The sequence below is a fragment of the Silene latifolia genome, chromosome 11 (assembly GCF_048544455.1).
Source record: "Silene latifolia isolate original U9 population chromosome 11, ASM4854445v1, whole genome shotgun sequence".
Taxonomy (NCBI): Eukaryota; Viridiplantae; Streptophyta; class Magnoliopsida; order Caryophyllales; family Caryophyllaceae; genus Silene; species Silene latifolia.
Genome location: NC_133536.1, coordinates 159556401 through 159566340, shown reverse-complemented (window position 1 = coordinate 159566340; position 9940 = coordinate 159556401). Strand labels below are relative to the sequence as shown.

The 9940-nt window shown below is 37.2% G+C and overlaps 1 pseudogene; it reads right to left on the bottom strand.

Annotated features, from left to right (window-relative positions):
- Window positions 1-40: 40 nt before the first annotated feature.
- Window positions 41-2580, bottom strand: LOC141612022 (AIG2-like protein D; annotated as a pseudogene).
- Window positions 2581-9940: the final 7360 nt, after the last annotated feature.

Here is a 9940-nt window from a genome sequence, read left to right as displayed (position 1 = left end):
AGACAGTAAATTTGGTGTTCTTGATTAGACAGACAGTAAATTTGAAACCGTGAAGAGGAATTGATAGCCTACATTTTACAAGCATGAAGTCATGCCAATGCCATATCAAAATATTTATTGTGAAGCAGTGAAGCTATCATATTCATTAATCATTATGGTCATGGAATCAGTAAAAAAATTACAGTACAAATGACGCTGTTAAGAAGAACTACGCATAATGACCTGAACTATAAGCATCAAGCTACAGACGAGTCGTCGTCTCCAGATTGGTAATAAGATTCATGTCTCGACCCTCGACTTTGCTTCAGGCTCCTTGAATTCCTCCACAAATTCCGTGGTCATCTTGATGAAGTCATCCATGTGTGCCAATTTCCATGCCTATCCAAATTCAGGGGAGAAAGACTGATCAGAGATATCCCATCCTTGGCTTTGCAAACCCTGTATAAGTGTATGTCATGGTATATTCCACCAGAAACAGACAACACAATAGAATTCAGCCTTGGCCTCTGAAATTCGGATTTCTCCTGGACCGCGTTGGCAAGAAGAGTAAAGTGACTTAGGCGTTGGGCACTCCGAGACAAGAACCAACGAATTCCAAAGCTTGCCATTTAGGCACTCATCAAATACAAGATAAAATTCTATCTTGTAATTTTGTGGTGAGGATGCAAAAGAGAAGTTAGAGAAGTAGAAGATTACCTCAAAATCCCAGTTTCCATACAAATCTTGATCGTTTTTATCGCTCCATACATAAGTATATGCCTGCAACTTATCTGTGTTGTCCTACAAACATTAATGGGCTCAGAAGAAGCGCAACGTCTAGTTTTCCACTATATAAGACATAAATTCGGACTTGAACATTACACAAAGGAACACAAACTGTAACCAACAAAAGAAGCAACAATTCCTGTATGCACCCATCAAGTGTAAAGTTGGAAATGTGTAGTGTGAAGATGGTAGTAGAAGGAATGTTTAGGAATAATGCAAACTCTAATCCAATACTCCCCTTTCCATGATGAATCTTCCTACTTTATTTTCTAGGTTGCCTATCTTTAAACATTCTACTTAAAGAGTCTTTCTTTCATAGTGTGACATTTGTAATATAGGACCCAACATCTTTACTCAACTTACATTTTTCATCCACATCATCTTATTGTGCTCCATAATCATCGTGCACAGTAAACCCATAAGTTTATTCATGGATGGAGGGAGTATAAATTATTTGAAAACGTCATTTTGTCTCACAGAAACATACATACAAGCCAACAATTTGGACTATGTTGTACCTAAGTAATCACTTGCAGAATATTCGTCTTGCAAGCAGGATGAGCACAGTCGTTAGTCATATCTTAACTAACATGCACAGATAACTCAGCAAGAAATGTTTGGCTTACACGAATTAGAAAAACATTCTTATGCGAAGCACTTGTTTTCCCCATTATTTATTTTACTAACATAATATATTACGACGGATTTTATAACTGCTACCATGAGTCTAAAACAGGAGATGGTTTCAGTAGAAGAGCATTACCACAAGAGAGAGCTGTACTGAATCCCTCACATACTCGACATCCTCAAATATATCAAGGATATTCAGCTCAGGGTTGGTGATCCCCATCAACACCTGAACAAAATTAATAAGGGAATTTCTAAAACGGAGTAGCATAGGGAGTAGGGAGTAGACTGTATGTTACACGCTTGAGTTTTAAGAACAAAAGTCGTAAATCACATTATCACAGTATCCTGAACTTGAGGCTTGTAAACGTGATTTACAACTTTTGTTCTTAAAAGACTCGATATGCCCTCACATAGACATAGTTGAGTAATTAAGTTGTGAGTAAGAGAAAAAGATGCAGCAAAGCCGATACAGGAGATTTTAAAGAGAAGCATACCCTTCCAGGCACACTCTTATTCTCAACAGGCAGTATAGCTGGATATACACGACCCTTGATGCTAAATCTATGGCTGATGAGAAATAAAATAAATAAATAAATGAACACAATTAGTCTCATGTAAGACGGTTGCATTCCTACAACCACAATTAGTCTCATGCTAAATCTATGGCTGATGAGAAATAAAATAAATAAATAACAATTCACTACTGAAATGAGTACAATATGCATTACACAGTTGACTGTTATATTCCGAAAAACAAGAATCAACATTTACCAGCAAAGCAATCAAATGATTATCACAATACCCTTCCGTTCCAATCATTTGTTTACGTTTGATTAAAAAAAAAAAAAAAAAAAAAGAGGGAGAAAGAAGAAACAAACAAGTTAGGGAGGATGGCAGGAGAAGAAGCAGGAACGCGGCTGAGTAGAATTTGAACAACTTGATCAGCAAGCAGACTTCCATACACGAATACATTGTGGGCTCCACCACCACCTTCCATTGCCATCTTAATTCTGTATTAATGGAGAAACATAAAAGAAATGTTGTTATTTGTGTTTCTGGTATCAATGATTGTTGTTGTTGCTGATGATTCCTAGAATCTTGTTCTCCGCACATTTGTGCTCGCTCATTCCTTACTTCTTAATCAATAGGTCTTCCTTTTTTTTTTTTGGTGCGAATCAATACGTCTTCCTTAACTCACCATATATCCGTCTTAAAAATAAAACGCCTTAAATAATACTTGGACAAACTTTTATTAATCTCAATGCATTTTGTTTTTGTTGTGTCATACTTGATTTAAGGTTGAGCCGGATATATCCGTGTTTGTGTTTTTCCACATTTCCAAATCTGGTGGTTATGGTGGCGTCATGGTGGTTGTGGCGATGGCGTCCTAGTGGTATTGTGGTGGTGATGGCTGGTGTGGTGGTCGTAACTCGTAAGTGTGGTGGTAGATGAATAAGTTGGTTGAAGGATAACAACAGTAATGAAATTTCATACCTTGGGAATGGATGGTAAGGACTAGATGGATTCAGGGGGTAAAGAAGGTTATTTCATTTCCTTTGTTTGTAACAAACATCAACAAAGGAACTCAGTAATATTGTTTCCCTTTCCTTTTCTTATAAACCCTCAACCAAACGCCCCATAAGTTTTCACTCATATACAACTATACAAGTTATCCTAAACACTCTAGGCTAGACCTGTTAAATTCTGTCCGGACCCGCAAACTCAACCTGACCAGTTTTTTCAGGGTCAAGACCCGAAAATTCGACCCGCCAACCCGTTTGACCCCAACCCGAAATAACCCATTATTTTAGGGTCGAGACCCGACCCGAACTGGTCGATCCGTAGTGTCAAAGGTAAATAATTTTTTTTATTAAAATATTAATATTTATATATTATATTTTAAAAAAATAGTTAAAAAATTTAATTTTTTATTATGTAAAAATATAAACATAATTAAAAGGTCAATTTTATATAACTTTCATAATATTTAAGAATAATATTATTAAAAAAAACTTTATTTTGCTCCAATGACTTAATATAATTAATGTAAACATTGAATTATATGATTAAATATTGAATTTAAATATGTTTAACATTTTAAAAAAAAATATTTTTTTGATTAAAAAATCGGTAAAAAAAGGCGTTAGAAATTATTTCTTAACCCGTATTCCGACCCTAACCCGACCTGTGACCCGTATAACCCGATCTGTATCTGACCCGACCCGTAATCGACCCGACCCGTATTCTGACCCGACCTGGAACCCAACCAATCCGACCCGTTTGACAGGACTACTCTAGTCTACTCATTTAATTCAAAACTTGAATGTAAATGAAGAGGCATTTCCCACGTTCCCAATAAAATTTGAAACAATCCATAGATTTAGGTTAAAGACTCAACCAAACCCCTTAAACTTCCATCAATTAGTCTCTCTTGTGACGGAAAGTATCCGCCACAAGCTGAAGACGGATCGAATCAATACCATATTAGCGAAAACGGATACTAGTGGGCCATTTGTAGTAAGAATTATGATAAATGTGATTTGACTTGTTGCAATAAAAAATTAAAAAGCATTTTGTTACATCAATTGTGCGGCACATTTCAGACTTTGCTCCCTCTCACCTCTCACTCTTTCTTTGTCATTATCTTAAAAAACTCAAAAAATAAATCCTCTCTAGAAAATTCAAAAAAGCAGATTCTTCGGTCATCTTCATTGTTCTTCCGTCATCTTCATCGTTCTTCATCCCCTAGCTTCTTTCGTTATCTTCGTTGTTCTAGCAACATAAGTGAATAAAATGGGTAAAAAGCAAATGACTCAAAGGAAAACCACCCCGAAGAAAAAAAAATGGAAGGTCTTGTTGAAAATGTTGATTTTATGGTGTTAAATATTGTTTATCAGTTAATATTTACAAATGGTGACATTATTTTAATTAAATGTGGTTAAAAATGGTCTCTTTTTGTGTTGAAAATATTGTTTAATTAAACACTGGTAAAAATTAGGTCACATTGGGTTAATGTAATCGAGATATTTGTTGCATGTTCGTGATTGTTGTTTTGTAATGGAATGGTGACATTATTTTAATTAATTGTTGTTAAAAATGGTCTCTTTTTGTGTTGAAAATGTTGTTTAGTTAAACATTGGTTTTGTAATGGAAGTTTCAGGATCCGAAGATGATGGTTTGCAAGGTGAAGCTTAGAAAATTTGTTGTTTTAATGATTTTAGATTTGTTTTTGTTTGTTGCGTATACTACTAATGAGTTATGCTGGCATACAGATGCACTTGACAAAGTTGTGAAAATGGCAGCTACAATGAATGGCAAAAAGAAGAGCAAGGGACAGGCAAGCATAGTAGACGGTAAGTTGAAAACGTGACCATGTATTCTGGAAAATGTTCATATGTTTAGTTAAAAATGTAACCTTCTTATGAGAGTTTATTTATCACCATTTTTTGGCCTGGGTTCGTCTAACCTCAACAGGGTAACATCTAAGGTTAAAACATGGTCACATATAGTGTCACTTATAATATGTTCATATGTTTAGTTAAAAATGTAACCTTCTTATTAGAGTTTTTTTATCACCTTTTTTTGCCTGGGTTCGTCTAACCTCAACAAGGTAACATCTAAGGTTTAAACATGGTCACATATGGTGTCACTTCTAAAATGTTCATATGTTTAGTTAAACTATTTGTTTCCCTGCGAGTGATGCGCGCGGAGACCCAAAGACTACTGTCGTTGATGTCGAAGATATTAGGGTTGCATATAACACATAACTTCGGTTTTCATCCGACTTAATATTTTTGAACGTAACGATTTAAATGCATCCATTTAAGACTGGATCAATGGATGCATACACAACATAGGCATATACATAAAGTTAATGTTGTTATTTGTTATGTACGTGAGATATATGACAACCACCCGAAGATAGATGAATCCTTAATTACATACGAGAAGGAACACTAATGTTGAACAAATGTATATATCATCTGACTCATTGATGTGTAAGTTTTAACGGTAGGGTCAAGTCGCTTACCACCAACAAAAATTAACCCAATTTAAGCCTAAATCGGGGTCGAACCACAAGGATGGAGTGGATTTCTACTTAGTCTAAATAAGAGTCTAGTCTAGTCAAAAACGAAGAAAAAAAAGTTGATTTAAACTACTTGATGCAACTAAACAAACTATTGAAGAAATATGTATTTAATTGATTAAAGGCTACTGATGCGTGTCTAAAATATGATGTTTCACACTTTATTCTACACGCATTTCAGAGCTCAAATGTGCAATATATGCCAATATTTCCCTATTTCCGTCTACTTCCGTATCTTGTACATTATTGCAGAAATGTGAATAATTCAACGGGAAATCAAGCCAAATCCGTCCCCGAGTGACCTGCATTGCAAATGACGTAAAGGAATTGCTTAAGGAACGAACTTGGTGCGTAATCCAAGGCCCAAAAGACAAGTCCACGTGTTTTAAGAAGTCAAGTAGCAGCTCATCCAGTCGATCGACTACCACCTTCAGTCGATCGACCAATGCTCGGGTTCCAGAAGCTACTGTTTGCTGAGGAGCAGTCGATCGACCAGATTTCTATTCCAGACGTGAATTGAAAGACCGTGAATCTTGAAGCCCGTGAAGTTTAGGTTTAGGAAATAAGATGTTACGTTGATTGCTATATAACGTAACATAAAACCATCAGTTTGATTATCTAAGTTTTTATCAAAGTTCCTATCACAATTTCATATAGTTACTTTCAGTTTTATTCATTCGAGTAGTTAGGGTTTGGAACATCGTTTAGCATTGGAATTCTGTGCTTATTCTTAATCTTCCTCTGAAATCTCGGTATTCCTTCCGCCCTAATTCCTGTTTATTGTTTTGCTTTCTTTGTTAGTATAGAATTGCTAGTTAATATCCCTTAAGCCAATTATCGTTTTATTGTTATTTGTTATCTATTTTAATCATGAATTCAGTACCCTATTGTCCTAGTATTATTGTTGTTATCACTTTCATCATGAGTAGCTAAATAGTCAGTGCTAGGATGTAGGCGATTTATGGCATAGGCGGCATTAGATCAGAGAAGGCTGTTTCGCGTGTTGGTCGATCGATCGACATTGACATTGATCGATCGATCGGCCCGACCTCGTAGGGTTTTATATTCGTTTTAATTGTTTTAATCTTGTATTTAACGAGTTGAATGCATGCGACCAGTTAGATACCTATTTCGTGACTGACCCATTAGATCGAAAGGTAGGGGAGGTTATTAGACCATCAATTAAATCGACTAGACTGTGCTAAGATCGAAAGATAGGTATAGTTTAGACCGTTAGTCACTTTTCAGGACGAAAGTTAGTATTAGTGATATTAGGGACCCATAGCGAGATCGAAAGATGCTATTTGTTAAGAGTGGACCGAGAGGACCTCTTTATTTCCCGCCTTACCTTTGTTTGATTCAGACCGACTTAGTTTGCTGCCGCCAAAGCTATAATGAACCGACCATCCTAGTACCCTTCTTTTATCTGTTTAAATCATTTATTTAGTTTACTGTCTTTATTTACTATTAGCTGTAGACCAATTCAAACCAACCCCCACATTTGTTACCTTAGACTAAATATAGAGCAACTAGAATTTACAACTGCCTCCTTGTGGTTCGACCCTGTTACCACTAGCCTAGGTTAGTCTTAATAGGAGATTATAAATTTTATCTTTGGTACTCACAACGACGGGTATCAGCTAGAGTTTTCGGGGTTATCTAAATGAACTATGGGCAAACAAGTCGATTTAAATAGTCTATGATGAAGGTTTGTCCTAGGATGGGAATCAATCTCTTGATTATCCTAAAGGCGGTCACCAACTCTCATTGAGCAACTACCCATTCTAAAGCATGCAACAAGACCACCACAAACTCTCATTCAATGGAGGAATTAAGCATTCAAGACAAAAGACACAAGTTCTCACTTACACAATTTATCAAACACCTTGTATGCAATACTAAGAAAGACAAATTCTACACCATAGACTCAAAACAATCAACCTATCATGCTCAATAATCCGATTTAGACTTCCCTTAAACCCTATAAGGGTAACTACTCACTCATGTTTAGATTGTTCAAGCAAATAAATGGAGAAAACCAAACAACAACAAGAGAAGACATGATATTGATTCTAGCAATTATAAAAGACAAAACAAAATGTAAACAATTGATTAACAAAGTAAATAAGAGAAGAGATATACCAACAAAAGTAAAGATGATTGCTTTGATTGAATAAATGAAGGAAATCCTCCACAATCTCCCAATACAATCCTCAAAAATCAAGTGTAAACAATTGATTCTCACTAATACTAACTAATTTCATTAAGTAATTAATAATTATTATGGAAAGATTAAAGTTTGATTAAGGAAAGATTACAATAATTAGGGAAAGTTTTCAGATCTAGGGTTATTTTTACAATTGATTAGGGGATGGGTATATATAGTGTTTCATTGGATTAAGGGAGGAAATCAAGAAAAGCCCATTTGTGTGCTGCGTGTTTCTGTGCCGGCTGCCGGCAGCGAGTTCTTCAAAAACTGGGGAAAACTGAATGTGGTGTGTTTCCCTGCCGGCTGCCGGTCTACCGGCAGAGAATTCTCCTTCTTGACTTTTTCTTCCATTTCTTCATAACATGCTGCTCCCTGCCGGTCGCCCGGCTGCCCGCTACCTATGCCGGCAGCGCGTTCTTCAAATTCTTGGCCAAAATCACCTTCAAAAATTTCTAAGTATTGGACTCATGTTCCCTACCGGTGGGCCGGCTGCCGGCCTGCCGGCAGAGAACATCTCCTAGCTTGCTTTCTTCCTTTTCTCCTCACATCACCATCCCCTACCGGTGGGTCGGCTGTCGGCCTGCCGGTAGAGGATTATCCTCAGCACCTCATCTCCCTTTTCTTCATGTAAAGGCATTGAAATGCCTTCCTTGCCCCAATTCCTCTATACTCGACTCAGTTCCTGCAAGAGGATACACCAAATCACAGGTACGGGGGTTGGGCACAAAATACAAGGAAAGGCATATAAAACCGACTCGATATGAGTCGGAATGCGTAAAAGAAAAGGGGAAATTTGGTGCAAATAAATCATATATCAAACCTCCCCACATTTAAACCTTACTCGTCCTCGAGTAAGTCCAAAATCAATGTACAAGTCACTACTATAATAGATATGGAGAGTGGGTGCACAATATAAGCATCACTCAACTAAGCTACTACCTAAGCCGATCGAGTATTAGTGCACTCAACGCCCCTTCAACTCGCAATTTGACACTCATAAGGGGAAAGTGCCCTATTGCAAGGCAAGTTGGGTCTTGCTACAAAAATGCGATGTATCTATCATGAAAACTCGTAACCAAGAAATAGAATGCATCTAACAAAATGGTCCACTTTCCTCATCTAAGTGGCCGGATTTTCGGGCAACAAAACATGGTCTTGGTCGGGAGTACCGTCTCAGAAGTTCCAACGGAGGTGTCAACCCCCTAAGCGTGACTCAAGCAACCCTCGTGTGACCAATGCTTAAGAAACACATTCAAGAGCGGAGAAAGGGGAAGTAGGCAAGTCCGTCGAGAATTACCGAACCAACACGAGATTCAACCAAAGGGCCCATGACTAAGGGGACCTAGGCAATGACATCCTCGCGGTTTTCACTCGTCACTCATTTAAAGAACGGGTGTTTTTTTGTGACACGTAGTAACCAAAATCACTCTCCTAACTCGACTAGTGAAAACGTGCCCGCAATCTAATGTGTAAGATCGTCCTATGTCCAACGAAATACAAACAAAAGTAAAGTGCACACGATATGAAGCAAGGGTTGTAACGGGGCTAGGGAGTAGGTCAAAACGGGATTGGTGCAAGCACCGTTTGGATATGTAGAGTTCAAGTCAAGAATTGTCGACACATCATAACCCATTTCTTATTGCAACACATGAGACACGTCTATGCCCTAACATAGCATGGATCACCAAAACTATGCAAAAATTGCATAAACCCAACTCAAATTGGAAAAACTCAAAAGTACTCCTCTTATTTCAACAAATGGTAACGTCTACACCGTAACAAAGGCTCGGTTTCCTAAACCATGCAAAAAATGTGTAAACCCGACTCATCTTGGAAAAACATCAATTTGCCCTTTTATTTAGCAACGGCTTTTTCTACCCCGTTTAATGATGAGGAGGGGTGTTGCTTGCCTTTTTCTTTTCTTGACAACAAATATATACAACACGCATGACTTATTTTTTTGATTTTCCATAACTTTTTCACTTTTCTATTTTGTTTTTCATTTCTTTTTCAAAACCTCTTATTTATATACAATGCCAAATACATACCGAATTCCGGCCCAAGTGGATATGTACACTATCCACTATTACGACCCAAATCACCTCCTATAACACAACTACAAAACCGACCAATTCTTGATCAAGGAAGGGTGGTTATGAAATGTAGCTATTTTGGTGGGTTTGACAAATGAAAAGGCTAAAGCTCAAAGGGGGTGAAACAAAAGGGAGATAATGGAAGGGACAAAACAA